The sequence below is a fragment of the Equus caballus genome, chromosome 1 (assembly GCF_041296265.1).
Source record: "Equus caballus isolate H_3958 breed thoroughbred chromosome 1, TB-T2T, whole genome shotgun sequence".
Lineage (NCBI taxonomy): Eukaryota > Metazoa > Chordata > Mammalia > Perissodactyla > Equidae > Equus > Equus caballus.
In genome coordinates, this window is record NC_091684.1 from 113,872,955 (window position 1) to 113,892,614 (window position 19,660).

At 51.9% G+C, this 19,660-nt stretch overlaps 1 long non-coding RNA gene across 2 annotated transcripts in view; it reads left to right on the forward strand.

The window, feature by feature from the left end:
- Positions 1 to 8,461: 8,461 nt before the first annotated feature.
- Positions 8,462 to 19,660, forward strand: part of LOC138924202 (uncharacterized) — a 92,360-nt gene continuing 81,161 nt past the window's right edge. For both annotated transcript variants that reach the window (XR_011438960.1, XR_011438963.1), the window contains exon 1: positions 8,462 to 8,601. This is a non-coding gene — a long non-coding RNA (uncharacterized lncRNA). The remainder of the gene's footprint in view (positions 8,602 to 19,660) is intronic.

The following is a 19,660-nucleotide window of genomic DNA, read 5'->3' on the forward strand; positions in this document are numbered from 1 at the left end:
CACTCGGAGACCTCGGGGACCTCCGGGCCGGCTTCAATGCTGCGTGTCAGGGGCCGCGGGCAGCGGGAGGAGGGGGCGGCTCACGTGGATTTTTACAGATCTCCGCCTGCAGCCGGCTCGCGTGGCTACACCAGGGCACGGCCCGCAACGCGCGCAGCCGCCAGCTTGATGGCGGCCGCGAACTTGGCGGCCGCGCTGCTCCTGGACCGAATCGCAGGCGTGGCTGGGACTTTTCCCTTCTCCGAGATGCCCTGGGCCAGGGAGGGGGGCGCGGGGGCTGGTTTCAGACGCGAACAGCCGCTGGGGGTCTGGGACGGCGGAGGACAATGGGGGGAGGCTACCTGGGAGGGGCAGGGGAGGAATTTCTCCAAGCTGCTTTGGAGCGCTCCAGCTCGCCTGCAGCCCCCTCTCTCTCCCTCGGGGGAAGCCGGGCTGAGGCCGGTGGAGAGAGAGACGGCCACAGAGTGGCTTCCCAGCCTCTCGCTGAGAGAGAGAGGAGAGCTCGGGCCAGGCAGTTCGGCTGCAACTTTCAGCTCCGTTTCCCGGGTAGAGATTTTTCTGGTGTCTTTTGGAAGGCCAGAACTCGCTTTCCTTTAGGGGAATGTGGCTTAGATGCACCGTGTTTGAACAAGTCAGATGTCTGATGTGGGGTCTCCTTACCCCAACCCCTCTTCTGCCAAACAACCTGCCCGCAACCGCAGGTTCTTTTTGAATGAGTTAAAATGGATTAACAGTTTAGATTTTATTATGTGGCTACCCCTCTCAGATGCCTTTTTTTTTTTAACCCCTTAGGAGTATTAGCTAAGATTTCCAAGTGTCAGTTGGGTATTTATGCTTGGTCGGGGGGGGGGGGGGGGGCGGGATCTCCGATACGGTGTATGACTTTTATTACATGCTTCACACTGTTCAGAAATGGAGTTTTAAGCAACATACAATTAAATCTATATTGCTCTTTGGAGAAGGGCCAAGTAACTCGACAATCAATTAGTTTAGATCTTTTGATACTTGTTGCTAAAATCAAAGTGTAAAACTACAACCCCAACAGGTCGCTGCCTCCCCATTTTTTCCTAAGGTAGGGGAGCTACTGTGTAGGAAATAGCAGTTGCCACCCTCTCAACTTGTTTTTCCTGATTATTCTGCACAGATTAATCTGTGCAGATTCTTTAGATGATCAAACCATTTTCTATGTTTTTCCTCCTTTTCTCTCTCTTACTGCAGTGTCTCATCTCCTGCCTTTATCAGCCAGGTTTAGTTTCTAATAATACACTTATTTTTAATTTATATTATTTGAAAATGAATTTTCCATTCATCCTCTCTCTCCTCGCTCCTCTCCTTGCCTGACACCAAGAAGGGAAACCGTGTTGTTTAATAACCACAATAATATGGTGGTTTTCAGACAAAGGCAAAATTATATTCTTTATAACCACAACAAGATGGGTAGAGGAGATTCTCTCTTTTTCTCTCTCTCATCTCTGTCTCTTTTAAATAAGCAGTTTAGGAAATAATCTCCTGCATTGAAAAGAAACTGCTTCCTTCTTGAAAATACACCGTTCCCACATCTCTGGTTCTCTCTGGGCCTGCCTGGCAGCCGTGTGCCTGCCCTTGGCCCTGGCTGGAGGTGAGGGTGCACCCATAGAGACCCTAGGGGCATCATGAGAAAGCAGTGGAGTCCCGCCTGTGTGTACTGGGCAGCTGAGTGAGGCAGGCCTGATATCAAGTTCCAAAGAGGGGCTTGCTAGTTTATTAAGTAATTCTCACTTCCCCTCAGCATCTTCTCCCTGTAGCCACCTAGGTTCCCGAAAGGAGCAGGGAGAGGTCTGGGGCTTCACATCTCTTCCCCTATTTCCTTCTTGGCTTTCCAGGCCCCGCTGCCCCTTCACCAGCCTCCTCACTGATTAAAAAACCCTGTGGCTTTGGGACTGAGCAGCCCAGTCCTTAAAGTTGAACTGTCATCTCTACCAGGATGGAGTGTCTAGAACATCCTCTCTTCTCCAAAAGGAGGTTCTGAGCCAAGTGAAGTGATTGGGCGGAGTGTTATTAACCTCTGTCCAGAAGCCTTCCTTTTCCTCACAGGGAATGAGGCCTCCCAGGGTGGGAGGGACTGTTGCCTCCAGTCAGTGCTGTGGCCCTGCCGGGTCACAGCCTCCTTGCTAGACTCCCCGGTTGTGCCCATCCCTATGCCGCTGCCCTAATTGTGACAAAGGTCTGGGACACATTTTCTTTTTGCTAATTTTATATTTCCCCTTTCCCTCTTGCAACATTAAACATAATTTTGTGCTGTCACTGTCACTAAGATTGTGGTTTGTTGATGTCTTTACTTGGAAACACGACCCCTTTGCCTCCAACAGGGAGTCCTCCCTGTGCAGCCTCTGGGAGGCCCCTTCTCCACCGGAGACTTCAGGGTTTCTGTGAAAATGCTGAGAGAAAGAGAGAGAGAGACCACAGCAATAAAGGCCAGAAGGGTACCTACCGAAACCCCACAATCATTTCAAACCCCCTTTCCCTATGACAGCAGGAGCAAATGTGTTTTTGATGTGCGTTTGGTTGTTGGCTTGTTTGTTTAATAAAATCCCTGTGTGTGTGTGTGTGTTTTTAATGCCTCAGTGTCTGTGACGTGTAACCACAGCCACTCCACTTTTAAAATTTCCCTTTGAATTTCTTTTTTGTTTGTTTTTGTGTCTGTCCTCTTCGGCTTCTCTCTGTTCTTTATCCGCCCCCCCCCCCAATATATTTTCTCTGGCTAAGCAATAATCCTCTGGCCCAGTGGCCATGTTCCTGGAAATAAAATCCATTTATCCCTTGTGTTGCCTCACAGAGGCCCAGTTATCCGGGGCCTTTGGTGACAGACTGGAGCAGGAGAGATGAAGATATTTCTCATTTCCCAGGCCCTGCTCCTTCCTTCCTTTAATGTGCCAGCCTGGAGGGGCTCCGGAGTTGAGCAAGTGTCCCCACGGTCTCCTGATTTGCTCTCCCTGCCTGGTTGTGGTTCTGGTTGCTTTTCATTTGTTTTCCCTTTCTTTGGAGGAGCTGCTAGTTACTCTCCACTCTCCACAACAATGTTTCAGGGCTTGTTTGCACCAAGGCTGGTGGGTTTCAGAGCGATTATCTCATTTCGCTGGTGCGGAGCGAAGCCGCTTGCAGCCCTTGGGTCAGGCATTCAACCGAGGGCCCATGTCACAGACCCAACCCGAAGGTTAATTTTCCCTCATTAGCATCTCCATAGTTCGCTCCTTGCATGGGATCTCGGGTCCCTGCCGCTGTCTTCTCCCTGCTCCCCTCCCAATGTCTCTGGCATATTTGCTCACTCTTGTGGTCCCCTCTTCACCATCTTACATTCTGCCTGGTTCCTATTGGATCCATAGACTCTAATCACCGAAAACCCATTTCATCAATTTCCAAACAGTTTGCTTATTTTTATCCTAGGGCCCTTTCCTCCATCCACATCTCTCTCTCTCCTCCATGCACCTCATTTACAAACATATTCTGCTTTATTTGAATTAGTTCGCTTCTCCCCTTTTACTTTCTCCCCCCTCCTTATTCTTTCATTCACTGTTAGTAAAAGCAAAAGATACAAAATGGCAAAGTTCAGCTGCGTGTGTGTGGGGGGTGGGCGGGGGGAGCCAACCATCTCAGCCACCTAGAAAGAAGCTGGAGGTTTGTAATGACAGAAGAAACAACAAAGAAAAGAGAATTGCATTTGCGGCTTAAGTGGGCGAGTGTGTTTGTGTGTCTATATCTGTGTGTATTTTTAAGATTTCTTTGAACTGCTTTTGTGCTGACTCGACAGAGGCGTTTTTCGAAGCTAGTCACGGTATAGGAACTTTGAGTTAACCTCTTATATCAAATGAATCTTTTCATTTAGAGACCAATAAATCTCAATCTCTAGCTACCTTTTGTAGACCCAGCCTGAGCTCAATGAAACAAGACTGGGGCTTATAATAAAGACCAGATAAAGTTTGCCAAAGTTATTTTTCCCCCTCCATCCTTTTTTAACCCAGCTGAAAATTTCCCCCCATCCAACAAATAAAAGTTCTGGGAAGTAACAGCTCTTCCTCAGTGAGCAGAAGGTTGGGAATTTCTTTCCCTCTTCACAGTAAGCCTGTTGACTGAAGTGGTTTTCCAAGCTGAGACGCTGAAATGATTTATAGTTTTTCAACAAGTCATTATTTTGGTGTGTTGTTTAGGTGGGGCTGAGACAATCTAATAATCAATGTAAGACTGGGGGAGGGGATTGTCTGTGACTAAGAGGAGAGTTAACACGAGAAACATGAAAGGCCGTCGGGTCTCCGGGGATGGAATTTGGGAAAGAGCTTGCACACGTCTGCTCCTGGGCTATAAAGAAATACATTGTTAACAACAACAAAACAGACAATGCCCTGAGCTCTGCCTTGATTCAGAACTGAGCTACTTTCAAGATTTTTTAGCAGCACTGTTCATTTTGATGGGGTTCCTGGGCCATTTGAAATTCAACCTTTTGCCAGCCTGCTCATGGGGTATGGTTACAGAATTCATTTTCTGATTTACTACCCCTCCTCCTATATTTTCTTGATTTCCTGATGGCCTCCCATGGGGCTAATCTTTTTTCCCTTTCTTTTATATTTTCCAGTTTTGTTCTCCCCACAAACGACTCAGTGTTTTTCCTGTTTCTACAGATCACTCATTTGCTTCCTTTCTCTCTTTCCTTCCTTAAGAGACAGAGGAAAATAAAGAGAATCGGAGGGGGATTTCCAAATCGTTCCTCTCTAAGTGTTATTAATTACTGTTACAAGGCAGGCAATTCTTAACTAATAACAAAGTTGTAAATTACCACTGACTTTCAAATATTTCTCATTTGTCAGCTCTGATTGATTTGATTAATATTCCACTCTTTGAGATAATTTTAGCTGTACTTACAATCAGCTCTACCCATGAAGCAAAGAGCAGGTCATCCCCCTGCGTGGGACCCTGCCTCTCTGGTTTTAGTCTTCCTGGGAAGTTTTGGTTGTCATCCTGAGGCCCAGGGTTCTGACTGGAAAGGTTCATGGGCAGTTAAAGCACAGGGATGGTGTAGACCGACATAGCTGCATATGTTTGGTGATTTACATGTAATTTTGAAACGGTGTCAAAGAAATTAACTGTATTGAGAGAACTAAACACCATCATTTCCTAGGTCTCCTAAACATTTTTTTCTCCAGATTCAAGGCTGAAGGAATGGATTTTTAAAGGATTTCTAAACCCAGGAAACTCTCCCAAGCGGAGCCCTGTTTCTACTTATCTTCCTCTGTACCAATTCTAAGAAAGAGCCAGCCTCCTCTCTGCTCATCTATCAGAGATGGGGATTACTGGTGTGGGGGGTCCGACAGGGACAGGAGCATCCAGAAACCCCCACCTTTTGGAAAGGGAGTGATATTTTCCAAAGGTCTTTTTCCCTTCCATCATCATATCCAGAATGCAATTTTTGAAGCTATCAATACCCGCTGCCTCCAATACCTCTCGAGTTTTAATCTTAATTATATTATTAAGTGAAGTACTGTGCTGTCAGGGAATTGAACATGATTTATGACGTCTGCCTATTAAAGGATCGATTGTGAATATCGCTACTATCATCTATCAATATTCTTAGGCCGGGGGTATTCCTCGCTCCTCGGTCGTTATTTGTAATACCGAAATGATAGACTGCAGGAAAAGACTATTTCTTCTTTGCAGGACTAGCTTTCCAAGTGCAGCGGGGAGTCAGTGTGGGGAGGCAGGAGATTCCCCGTGGTCCAACTACGTCTCACCCCAGAGAGGGATTTAAAGATTTTTTTTTTTCAATGTTAAAACCAGTGAATTCTCCCTCGGGTCTGGTAGAAGAAGGAAAGCCAGAGTCGTTTTTAGGGAAAGAAGTAACCTCTGTAGGTCGATATCGGGGGCGACCGTTTCCTAGCTGCCAGGTGATTTGCAATGAGACTAGGAAAAAAAAAAAACAGCAACGAGGGGGCCCCTTTATAGGAGAATAGCTGGATGGGGGCTGACCAGGAGTGCTGGGGGCAGACGGCATCTTTTTGGAACAGATGCCTGACCTTGCCTCTGCCCTTGGACTCAGAGGTGTCCAATTTCTAGGATCAATCAAGGCTCTCTACTCCAGCCACCGCTACAGCACAACGACACATCCACCTGCTCCCGCCTCCTCTGCCTAGGTGGAGGCGGGTGCGAAACGCGCAGCGGCGGAGCCCGGAGGAGCCCGAGCTCGGAGGTCTTTTGTCTCCAGACCGAGGCAGGCCTGCTTCTTCCACCCTCGCGGGGCACGGCACGGGGTCACAGGCGAGGCGCAGCCCCTGCTTTAGGGGGATGGGAGGGAGAGGCGGGGAGAGGAGCCGTCCTCCCGCTCTAGGGGCTGCCTGGACCGGAGGCTGGAGCATCCCTGCGGAGTTGGGCAGGACGGCGGCCTGGCCACGCCGAGCGCTCGCCGCCGGCCGGGGCCCAGCCTCCGCGGCCGTCACCGACCGCTCTCCTCTCCTCCAGAGTTCCAGCGCGAAGAAGGGGGACCGTCCCTGGAACCTGTTGGCCTTCGGTCTCTGGCCAGAGGCCTGGGCCAACGTAACCCCGCGGGGCAGGCCTGCTGTCGGAGAGACGGCCCCGCAGGCTGGGAGGGAGGATGCCTCCGCCTGGCTCCAGTGGCCAGCAGCTCCCCGCCTCTTCCGGGGCAGAATGCGTTGTGGGGCACAAAACTCTACCCTCATCCCTGCAATCCCACCCACCGGGCTACCTGCCTGCCCTGTCTTTGCCTCCCTGCTCCACTCCGAGGCTTATCCTTGCCCACGATGGTTTGTTCTCAGGTTTCCAGGCTCCCAGGGGGTATGGACGCAATAACTGGTACATAGTAAGCACTCAATAAATGTTAGCTGCTGTTATCAGTATGAAGCACATCTGGTTTCCTCCATGAGCGTCTTCTCTCTCACACACATTTATCCCAGACTAGCCACAGCTGTGGTCCCCAAGCTCCTCTAGGGGCCCACCTGCTGCTTCTGTACCCTCTGTGCCCTGGAGCCACAGCCCTCCGACATGCCGGCAGAAAAGCCGAGGCCCGGGTGCTGCCTCCCCCGGGGTCTTTGTCCAGGCCTTGGCCACAGTGAGCAGAAGACACTGGGGCCTGAAGCAAGTGTCAGCAGGTCCCAAATGCCCCCTGCCAAGGACAGCGCCAGGGGAGGGGAATTTCGGTTAAATAAGAACCTCCTGGGAAAGGGGACAGTTGTTCGTCATTTAAAAACAAACAATAAAAAACAGACCCTTCAGGGAAGAAAAGAAAGAGTGTGTGTGTTTGGGCTAGACGGGAGGGAACCAGGGGCAGGCCGAGGCAGGAGAAGCAATAGTAGCTGAGTCAGAAGCATCGAATGACACCTTTTTCTTCCAGAAACAATTATTTGGGCAAGACTTTAATTGGTCTGGGCCGAGAGGAATAAGTTGTCAGAGACAAAGCTACTAAACATACGTACAACGCCATATAGACGGGATTTTGTCTTGCGACCTTAAATAAATATAACCCTGCCTTCCTGATTCTTCTTATTAATAATACTAATAATATTGTTGTTGTTTTGCAAACGACGTTTCAGTCTCAGGCAGCCCCTGGAGCAGCAGCACGAGCCACCCCAGGATGGCGATCACCTGCTGCGCTGGTCTGGGACTTCACCCCCCTCATCGTCTCTTCCTTCCCCCTAAGCCCCCTGGCCTGATGGATATTCTTGGATGTGGACTCCTTTTAAAATGACAAATGTCTTGTCAATACAGACCATCCATCCCCTCTTGCGTTCTAATCATTTTTCGGCTCGAGGAGGGACCCAGGCGCAGGCCCAGCGGCGCGTGTCACGCGGCCTGCATTGTACCGTAATCGCCAAAACCTTGGCCTAATTTGCAGCTAATAGATCTCGAGCGAGGGAGTCGGAAGAAATCAGTAGCCTGAGGAGCTAGGTTTAAGCTTTGGAGGGATCGGACATTAAGGGACTGGAAGGAGGATGTGATTCATATTATTCTCCCTCCTCCCCCTCCCACACACGACCGTGTGTCTCCCTGCTCGCCCTTTGGGGACGCAGCCCTTAGCTCTCCGCGGCCTGTGTCCCTGTCGCTCGCTCCTGTCGCTCCGGAGCACTGTGCGTTGGGGGCGCCCTTCGGTGCGTTCAGACCCCGCGCCCTCCGCCCGGGCTTCTCCCAGCCCCCGGGAGGAGGCGCTGGTGCCCCGGGCGGCCTCTGGTCCCTCCCAGCCGGCGTCCCTGAGCCCCCATTCACAAAGCCCCGCTTGGAGGAGGTGACACACACACAGACACACACACACTGAGAAGAGGGGAGTTTGATCTTGTCTCATTGGCGTCTCGGGCCTGAAAGGAAAATCGTTTGGGTAAACAGCCAAGCTTCCAGGCTTACCGCCGGCTCCCGCCCCCGCCCCTCCGCCCCCTCCCGCCTCCCCCAGTCCCCTTCCACCCCACCCGCCACCCACACTCCGCTCCGCAGCCGGGCCGGAGCGAACTCCGCGTCCGGCCAGCCCAGGGCTCCCGAGTTCAAAGGGCCGCAGCCCCCAGGGAGTGCCCTCCTCGCTGTGCCCCGGGGGCAGAAGCGGACTGCAGGGCAGTGGGACCGGCCTGGGCCACGGTAGGAACCGCGGAACCTCCCACTTCCCTAAGTAGAGCTCTTCCCGGGGGAGGGCGCCGGGGAGTTTCGAGCCTAGAGGGACCTTTTCGCCAAGACCGAGCGGAGGCCTAGCCCTGGGCCGCAGGCTGCGCAGGGGCAGCCCCCTGGGCCCTGCCAGGCCGTCCCAGGCGTGTGTCCCTGTGTGTGCATCGCCAGGGGCGGGGGAGTGGAGCGCTGCAGGCCGCGCTGTGCTCTGCACACCCTAGGATGATTCCCGGGTCCCCCTCCCTCCAAGCGCCCTGGGGTCCTGGAAGAGCCTTTAATCTGATATAAAGCGTTTTCCGAAGTTTGACTCTTTCCAAAGGAGAGTTCTTCAGTTAACTGGCTGTAAACATAATTAATAGTTATTAACATGCAAAAAAAAAAAAAAAACACCTTTGTGGTGTTTAAAAGGATATTGGTCTCTCTCTAGCTCACACTCTCAAGTGTGGAAAGAACCTTGAAAGCTGAAAATATCCTGATTAGATGATTAGACCTGATTATATGGTGATCCCCTCCCAGCTTTCTCTAAAGAAATTCCTCTCTCTTCTCCCTTCCTCTGTCTCTCTCTTGTTCTCTCTCTTCCTCCTTCTCCCAGTCTCAATTTCGCTCTAATCCAGGAGTCATTAGTAACACCCTCTGGCTACATGTTTTGCATCAGTGAAACATTGTGACATAGTTGTAATACAAACTCTGCCGCCTTGCACTGCATCTTGTGGTAGGAAGTGTAATAGCAATAAAAATCATTTTTCATCTCCAGGCATTATTCGATGGAAACCCCCCCCCCCCCCAGAAAATCTGAATGTGAGAAGAGGAAGGGGTGAAGGAGAGAAAAATGAAAGGAAGAAAAGAAGGAGGGAGGGAGGGAGAGAGAAGCAAAACCTTTCCAATTGAGAGACTTCTCAAAACTGTAGGCATGTAGATTCAAGCATATCATTTTCTGTGCTCTCCTCTCCTCTGTTTTTGTCCCTGCTCCTCACTGGTGTCCCTCCGTGGACCCCAGGACCCTCTCAGGAATTCCCTCTTAGCTCCAAGGATCTCTCAGCAGCTCCCTTCTCCCCAGCTGTAGCATCCCTCTGGGAGAGAGGGCCCCTGGACTCCCAGGGGCCAGGCCATCTCTCCTCGGCTGGCTGGGGTGAGGGAATCCTTATTCAAGTCTTGCTAGGAAATTGGGTCCTCTTTCCTGTATGGTCTCCCAGGGATCTTTCCTAGTCTGATGGGGAAAGGACAAACCACCCAGAAAGCCAACCTGGCTATTTTCCTGGCGCAGCCCTGTAATTTCTGAGTGAGGGCTCTCCCAGACCCTCCTGATCTGCAATGAGGAGTGCTGGTTACAGGGAGGAGGGGCGCTCCCTCTATCCCCTGCCAGCCTTTGGGGAGCTCGTCCTGCCATCTCTGGGAGTGCAAAGTTTCAAGAAAGGGTCTCTATGCTGGGTTCGCTCAGATAGGAAATGCAGGGGCTTATGCACCACCATATACACACTGTATTCCCACTCCACAGTTCCCAGTTCAGCCATCATCACATGTGGGAACCACTGAGCTCCTTACAACAAAAACAAACGCAGTCAAAACTACATTAGAGAAAGGTTCTGCATCCCCCTCAAAACGAAGAAACCACACAAATCCTCACAGGACCACGGGACGCTGTACGTTTAACACCATGTATGGTGTCTTCTTAGGAAAAACCTTGTTTTGTGAAATTTGTTTTTACATGTAACACCTATCTCTGGGGCTGTGCACTTTGAAAACAAATCCGCCATAGAAAGGAATTAAATTTTCTCTATGTTTTTAGTCGTGTGGACCTAAGAGTGGGGCAAACCTCTAAAGTTACCAACTGGATAAAATAGGGTCAAATGCCCACTTGCACCTCGGAGAGAAATGCTGTGTAATTTGTTACTCTTGCCGTTGTTGCTTTCACCCACCGGTAGGTGTACATGTTAGGGGCTGTTTTTTGTGGTTATTGTGTCAGCAGAAGCGAAGGCTGCGGCATCGGAGGCCCCAGTAAGCTGGTCAGTGGAGGGCAGAGCCCCTCTGATGTCCCACTGACCAGAATGAGTGGATTTCAGTGGAAATCGTAATTGGGACGGGATGACTTGATAGGCAGCCGCCTCATGGGAGATATTCGCATTGGCCACAGCTGGGCGGCCCAAAACACTCGGCGGCCCGAACCCGTGGCCTCCGAGAAGACATCTCTCATTTACTTTATCTTTTCTAAGAAAGCTGCTTCACAGCTTAGACTTGGTGAAATTGTACCTATATATTTTTTCTCTTTCTCTTCTTATTTTCCCTTCATCTCAATGCAGACTTTGTGGGATATATCGGCCACAGATTATGGGTTTTAACGGGTGGGAAGAGGCCTGTGCACTTCGGCTTCTCTTAGCGTTTCGACGAAGGAAAAAGTCCGGTGGCGGTCAAGTTAGGCTGCAGAAGGCTGGGAGCATGGCCGCGTAATTCCAGTTTCCGCAGCGAGGTGGCGCTCCAGGGTACGGCAGCGCGCCCGGCTGTCGGTCGCGGGGCCGCGGCGAGGGCGCCGCCACCCAGCACCCGGCACGCCGGGTTCCTAAACGTCGGGGAACCTCGATCCCGCTAGGCCGGCAGGTCCGCGGGGTGGACGAAGGCCCGAGGCCACGACCCGGGAAGGGTGGAGGTGGCTGGGTGCGCGGCCGAGGCTGGGGCACGCTCCTGGGCGCTCGGGCGCCGATGCTGCAGGGAATCTGCGAAGTTTCGGGTTCGCGGGGGCTAGTGGGGGGGCCACCCCGGGGGGCCCGACGCGAGGGTGCGGACGCCCCGCGAGGCTCAGGGACCCGCGAGCGGGTCAGCCTCGGGCCAACCTTGAGAGGCCAGTCCCAGACACACCAGGGAGTCGCCCAGCTCCACCACCCCGGGTTCGGGAGACTTCTCTTCTTTTTTCTTTTTCTTTTTTTTTTAAGAAAAAAAAAGAAAGAAAATCTTATACACTCGATATTGCTTTGTCCCCTAAACCAGGCAGTTTTCTTGCTTGATAGGTTTTTCTTTCCCTGTAAATTTCCTTCCGTTCCTTTTCCGTTCTTTACATTTTCCCCCTGTTTTTCTTTTCTTTTTTCTTTTTTTGTCTACTTCTAAGAGTTGGTTCTATGTGCTGGGTGGGTGGGAGAGAGAGAGAGAAAGAGAGAGAGATTAAGACCAGCCCTAGAAGACCCAGCATTGGGCAAATGGTAGCAAAATTGAAGAAGAAACTATTTCGATTTATCAAATGCACTTCCATCCATGCCATCTCACAGGCTCTAAGTCAAAGCCGACGGGGAGGAAAGGCCTTTCACCCAGCCACTCTCAACCTGCTGCCATGGGGCCCTTTAAAACCAATTTTGAAACAATGATAGAAATAACAATAATAGTCACAAAGAGCATCCTGCATGTGTTGTCTTGTGGGTTTGCAGCCAGGCCCTGTGGCACCGGAGCAAGGCAGGCACGGGAGCAAGGCGAGCGCCGAGGCTGTTAGGCGGGGCCCTCTTTTCAGCAGTTCGTTCCACCGGAACCCCTGACCCGGGGTGCTGCCCCTCACCAGTGGCCTTGGGTACCAGGCCTGGGCCCTGGCGGCCGGCCCCCCCCCCCCCCCCCCGGAGCTTTGCTGAGCCTGCAGCCGGTCGCCGACTTGTCACCAGCTGCACTTCTTTTAGCTCGTATTTCAGGCCATCTCCTCTTCCTTGAAGTTTTCTAGTATAAATGCAGGAATTTTCAGCCCATTTTGGAGTCTACAGAAACTCAGAGGGTCAGGTCATTAGGAATGTTAATGTGGCGACCAAGAATTATAAACATGATCTAAAAGTCTCTTTCAATTCATTTCTTCAAGTATTTATTTGAGTTAAACGATGAAAAGTGACAGTTGTGAAATAGACAGCTTTTAAAAGTAATGAAGTCAGATGAGGCTTTAACCTGTCGATTGCTATAAATCAACTTTGAAAAAGACGAATGAAGAATATTATTTGGGCGCCTAACCAACAGCGTTTGCAGTGCAGGTTTCGGGTCCCAGAGTCGGCTTTCAGCGCCATGGGAGTGGCGGCTGGTGAGGCCCTGCACTTGTCCCCAGGGGGAAGGGGCCAGCCGGGGACTCGTGCTACTTGAAGGCGACATTTTGGTGGAGGCGGGTCTCCATTTCCGCCTAGACTTTGGCTGTGGATATGGGTTGCCATGGGCTGCTGTAGCATCTCTGGGTAGGTGATCCCAGCCTTCAGCACAGCTGGAAATTCAGAGGGGCCACCACCCAGGACACTAAATACCATGATATAGATGGGCGCTCAGCCCAGCTCCGCAGCCCGCTGAGGGTGTCTGTCAACTTTCTTTCGCCAGCGGGCAGAGAAGGGCCAGGGCCTGCATACCTGCCTCTGCGATCTCACCAACCCTCTGGAAATGGGGGCGGCAGGGGCAGTGGAGGAAGGAGAGAAAGAAGAGCAGGGAATTAAACTTGGCAGGGGCCCTGGGGGGAGGGCCGGTGTGAGGGGACATCGGGTTCTCAGTGACATCAAATGGCCCTCATCTGTGAGGAAATCCTGGGAAGGAGGAAGACAGGGGCAGGCATCCGGAGGTCTTTTGATGAGGGAGAGGGGTCTCAATTCTGCACCTGTCCCAGTCAGGGAGTCTAGACGTGACTTCTGAGCAAGGTGAACTCCTGGAATGTTTTAAAACAAACTTTACACATTTTCTTGCAGATCTCAGCTCCTCACAACTGCAATTTCGGTCATAGCCAGGCTTGGGGGGATGGTCCTCTTTCCAGTGACTTCAACCCCGCATCCCTATGCCATCCCAAGTCTGAGGGGGGAACATACCTGGGGATTTTGGCCCTTGGGGTCTGCTAGTCTCTCTTTCCTCCAACACTTCCCCCAGGAAAGGAGGGCCCAAATGCTTCCCCCTTTCTCCTATGCCCCCCTCCGCTGTTGCTTCTAGAAGCCGGGCATACAACATCCTCCCAGAGAGGCCAACCTGCTGGGGCATCAGCAACAGGTCCTGCGGCGCTTCCTCCCGTGCCTCCTCCACGCCTTTCCTCTCCATCCTCATTTCTGGGGTCAACTGGGATGAGAGGCAGCACCTCTGGCCTCTTCTCCCCCTTGACCACAGAGAGAAACCCAAGGAAGGCGGGGAGACCGTCCCGGGGTCTCTGGGCAAGCGCCCGGCCAGGCGGCTCTAGAGACTGTGTGGGGCGCCGCTTTCGCCTAGCTCAAAATTCCCAGACTCTTGGCTGGAGGCTCCACTTAGAGGACTCCTCTGAGGATGAGACCCAGGAGAAAGTGAGGGGGAGGGAGAGAGAAGGGGACCACGCCCTTCCCTGGACAATCGCTAGCAATTTGGGGGCAAGCTGGGCTAGTGGCTCCATTCGGCCCCACCCTGGCCTGCGACGCCTCCTCACAGCCTAGGGGACTGATGGCCACCTCTTGTAGGGTATCCTCGCTCCTCAGGTCGATTTCTCTTCTTGGAGACCCGGACATGGGAACTAAGGCGCCCAACTCGGTGCAGGAGGCTCCCCCTCTATCCGCACCCAGCTCGCCCTCCGGGTCAACTGGTGCTGGAACCTGCCAACTGGGACTCTGCTGTAGGCTGCGCAGCCCCCGCGCCCCGCCCGCCCCGTTGGCGCCAGGGTTCCCAGCGTCCCAGGCTGGGGCGTTGAGTGCGCGGGGCCCTCCTGGACCTGCCAGGACGGAGGGTGGGGAGTGGGGTACGACAACCTTCATTTTCCAGCCGGGCGGAGGGAAACTGGTCGGAGAGGGCCAGTGGAGACTCCTCCTCCACTCCGCTCCTGGGCAGCCCAGACTCCGCTCGCGGCGCGTCTCCGCCCGCCCGAACGTTTCCATAAATCAGGCCGCTGGCAGGCTGCTAATTAGCTCTAGCCGAAAAGAATAGGAAGAGGGAGAATCCAGTAGTGCTCTGTGGGGTGGGGGTGGGGGCTCAGTAGGTGGGAAATCAGAATTTCCCCAGGACCGTCAGCCGACTTCCTGGGGCCCCTCAGCAGCCCCCCGCCGAGGCCACCGCAGATCACTTCCCCCCAGCCGGGGCCTCCAAGCTGGGGCCTCCGGATCACACGCCTCCCGCACTGTGCGCACCCCCCTGTTGGACCTGGCCCGCCCACCCACGCCGAGGCCCTCTCTCCTACTCGCTGAGCTAGCTCGGCGTTAATTAACTCTCGCCTTGCCCCCTGCAATATCGGAAGACTTCCAAAACTCATCCCCAAGTGTTTCCTCCTTAAGCCTGAAGCCTACGCTTGGAACACCCGCCAGGAAAAGAGGGAGCTGGGTCTGAAAGGAGGGCCAGTCACTTCAAGGCTTTGGGATGACAGGGCTCCAACTCCCCCTAGGATTGCGGGTTGTGGGATGGGATGTGCTAACCCGATTCCTCCTTCTCCAATGAAAAGGCAACACGGGTCGTTCAAAATTAGAAATAACACTAAAGTTGGATTATTGATTTCTATGCAAATCTGAAGTAGAGGACACGGCGAGTTCGAGAGCGACTTCTGTTTCTTTTCTTTCTTTTCCTCCCCCACCCCTCTCCCAGCCCGCCGGGCTCTGCGCCCCTCCCAGTCCTCTCCGCCCTCGGCTGGGAAGGGACTCTGCGATGACATCACCGCGGAGACCCGCGGCCTCCCCGCCCCCGGCCCCGGGACGCCGGAGCGGAGATTGACAGGTGTCGCTCTCAAGGACAATGCCTTCCAGGTGTCACCGTCACAGTCTCGTCCCTCCTAACCCGCGCTCTCTGCCCCCTTCACTTCCAACTCTCCTATCGCCTTTTTATCCTCTGAGGGAAGCTCTCTCCTCCCCCTCCCCAGCCTCGCGCATCTGGGCGCTGGGTCTTGGGTCTAGAGACGCGGGCTGGGGGCTGGCACTGAAGGGTGGGAGTGACGGGGACTCCGCCTGCTGCCTGCCGCGAGGCGGCTCGGAGATGCCAAGAGCTCCGGTGAGGGTCGAGGCGCCGAAGCCCGAGAGCGGCGCAAAGGGAACCTGGGAGTATTTTAAAGGAACCAGCGCGTTCTCCGGACTTCCCTGCCTTCGCTCTCCACCCCCCACCCCCCAACACACACACATAACATAACAGACGCGAAGATAATCTGCCATCTGGCAAATCCCAAATTTGGCGACCAAGCTCAGAAAGCAACAGCGACGTGTCATCCCGGGAGTAGGTGGCTGGTCCTGTCGGACTCTCCAGAGCTGGGGCAAGGGCGATGAGCTCGGCCCGCCCCCGCCCCCGCCCCCATCTCGGCCGAATCCCCTATCCCTGCCCTCAACCCATAGACTTTGTGGGGTTTTCCTCCCACTGTGGGCAGCGGCTCTGGAGGTCGGGAATGGGGGAGCAGGAATCGTGGGACTCCCGCTCCATTTTCAGCCAATACTGCCTCAATGAGCTAAAACCCAAATTCGGCTTCATTATGTAACACCGAATGTAATTTATAGCCCGGCGGCCTGTCGGCGGCGATTTAGATCATTTGGTGATAAGGATCACACTTATTAGATTTCTTCAAAGCCGAGGGGGGTTTCTATCTTTTTTTTTTTTTAAAGGAGGGCATTTGTGCTAAATTGCCCAGTGCTGGTGTGATAACTGTCAAAAGTTTGACATCAAAGGAGCTAATATTATTCAGTTACCAGAGAAGCTGTCTGTCTAAATAAGAATATCTTAATTACTGCATCACAAAGGTAGGAAAGGGGTCGGATCTGAAAAGGGGAGGCATTCAGCAGCTCCTTTTGATGCTCTATCTATATTAGACCGATGTGCGCTCTTAATCAGGCCTAGTCCGATTTCCTTTCCTCTCCCCGTCGGTCCTCTGAACTTTATAACTATATGTAAACACGTTGTCAGTGGGGACATAATCTTCTCGGGTTCTTATTAGAAGAAATTTCCATCCTCTCCGGTTCTAGATTAGGCAGTGGAGTCCGCTCCATCAATGAAGGGACTAAGGTTTCGTGGACAATAATGTGGCAATTGTTGATGGTTTGTGACCCATAAAATGTGGAGGTGACTGTTCTGGCTTTGGTATGTAATTATGCAAAACACTTTCCATAAAGACTTGCCATTCGATCTAATGGCAGTCCCTGCGGTCTATTTCAAAAAGGGAGGGTCTATGTACAGAGAGAGAAAAGTAACATTTGTTTTAACACAGGTTTTATGGGGGGGATGGATAAATACAAACACATCGCAACGCCGCCCAAAGTATTTTTTCGAGTCAAATTAAAATAATTACGAGGGGGTTTAATAAGTTAATCATAACAACAGGCCCATCCAAACACGGAGGGAGGGTGTCCGGGCTTCAGCCCACCACCTCCGGACCTGGGACGGTGCTAAGAGTGGCGATTCACCTCCCGCTTGTGCAGGGGTGGGTGCTGACTCTGTCTTTGCTCAGTCCACCTGGGTGCCCGGCCGGGATCTAAAGCCTCAGGCTGGGGCTGAGATTGGGGGAGGGGTGGCCAACGTCTCCACCCCCAAAATCTTGTCCCTGGAATTCTTTGGCAGAGGGCATTTTAACAAAGCAGCCTTCTCCCAAGAAGCTTTGTCCCCATTCCCTTTCTCTTCAGTGCCCTCAAGCCCCCAGGATTTAGGGATCCCCAGAAAGGCCGGTGGGAGTGGATGCCCGGGCAGGAAGCAGAGCCTGACTAATTTGGGTGGGTTGTCTAAACCCTGTGCCCACGCTCAGAGATGTCAGCGGCGGGGCAGACTTCCAGCAGCTAAGGCTGCCCCAGCACCTTTGCAAGCCACCTGAGGTTTTGTTTTGTTAAAAAAAAAATAGTAATAATATAAGGAATTTTAAAGGGCCTGAAGGAGGAGAGGTGGAATAAGATGAGAGTGTCGTCACTGTTTCCGACCCAGCCCAGGCTGCTGGCTAAAAAGCATTTCTCTGTCACCCCGGACCCCCACCCCGCCTCGGGACGAGCCCTCCACACTCGGAACTGCTCTGCGTCCAGTTCCGCGGCCTCGCCGCCCGCCGCACAGTCACGCTGCAGTGTGAGCCCCGCAGACGCGGACGACAGGGGATTTTTCAAGGAGGAAATGATGATTAAAAGAGAGAATCATCTAAATATCAAAGTGACACATGGGGAGACCTGGAAAAAATATTTAAGCTAATGAAAAGCAAATAAAGAAGCAGGCACTTAGGCTGGGAAATTAAATATTATGTTTAAGATGGTGCTTTTGTGCGGGCTTGAAGATTTCCGATTCATGTACACATAATAAACACTCAGGTTTGTCATCCAGAGGTGCAAATCTGAAAGATATTCCAACAAATGAAGTGCTGGCAGAGAGAGGAATAAAGAGATCGGTGCCTGTCAGGGGTCAGGCAGCCCGAGATTGCTTCTAGAGATCTTTTGAAAATTTCACACGATTGAAGGCTTAGGGGCTTCACTGGGCTCGCATTTCAAACTCAGATCAGTGGGATCACAATCAAAAATAGAGGTCTGGAAAATTTTGATGCAAAGATGGCCACGGGCTGCAGGGTTTCTCTCACTAGCTAGCTCTCTTTTTTTTCTTTCCCAGACAGACACCCTGACATGGCTGTGATCCCTTGGATGACAGAGTTGTCAGAAAAGAAAGAGAAAATTGCATCTTGTCTCGTAACTTCCTTTGAGTCAAAATAGATTTAATGTCTTATTTCCAATAAAAGAGGAAATAAGTGATTCTTTTCTAGCAACCATGGAACCATAGCTCAAGAGTTTTGGATTTCAGAATTAGTGATCTACTCCTAGACATTGAGGTTTGGCTCTCTTCTTTATTTATCCAGATTATTAAGATGATTTCTCATTAAGTTTATGTTCCTGCATTCCATTGAAATTTCTTACCACTGTCACTTGTATGCAAGTACAAATGTATCCACTTGCACATATATTTATGCATACGCATCTTTAATCACTAGACCTGGAGATTGGCCTGGTTGCCTCATATTTCGTGGGAGTTAATACTCACTCATATTTTGCTCACCCCCCAAGATGTCAGCACTTTCTGGTTCAAACAGGACACAGAAAATCAATTGTCTCTGTGATTGTGACCAGGGGAAAGAAAATAAAAGGAACTGGGGAGGGAGGTTCTACGAAAGCAGATCAAATGAAGGAATTCTGAAATGGGACTAGAGTTGATGCAAAGGAGTGGAGAACACTTTGCAAGCACCAGAAGTAATGCCAATTATGCCAAAATGGGAATCATCTAAAATTGATTTCCATTGGTTTGGCGAACTTTAGGAAGAGCAGGAGAAAGTATTAATTTATCATCGCTTTGCCCGTTTTGATTTTTACCTGGCTATCTTAGACCAACAACAAGATGTTCGGGGGAAATAATCTGAATTATAGTTGGATTGCATTAACTCTGAAACCTAGATGGGCAGAAGTCAGATTCCTGAGAACTTCCCCTAAGTACGTAGCTTAAGAAATCCCTCCTGAGAAGGCATTCCCATAGTCAACGAGGGGTCTTGAAACACCGGTTTGAAGAATGTCTCCTGTTTCCTGAATTATCGATTCAAACCGTTAACAGCGTATGCTCTTTAACAGGTGGGCAGAAAGGGAAAAGTGTAAAAGTTGCTCTAACTGGTTTTACAAGTTCCAATCCTTGACTCCTCCAGCGGCTGTCGGTTGGGGCAGCCGCTGTGGGCACCCCGGAATTGGGGCACAGCGACGGGACCCTGCGGGGCGCCGGGCGGGCGGGACAGGCCCCAGCTGCCGCAGCTCCGGTGTGCCAGGCCAAAGAGGGGGGAACTCGGACCCTGGTGCCCTGGGTTTGGTGATTCCAGACGGTAGGCGGGGAAAAGTGGAGTGTGCTTGTCCCACAAGTGCCACAGTTAGAGCCTTTGCAGACGCCCAAGTTGCCAATTCTGGCCCCAGAACTTCCTGACCTGGAGGTTTAGGAGAGAGCAGCCCTATGTCTGAGGGCAGCCGCTATCCTCAGATCAGCTTCTCCAACTTTTTTTTCTTTCCAGATCCAGGGTAGTAAAGGAATAGACAGCAGGTCCCAAAGTATAACTTTTAAAAACTTGAGCAGAGATGCAAACGAAGCGGAGTCTTCTCTTTGCAGAAGGGCCACCCACAGGGCTCTCAATCTCGCTCTT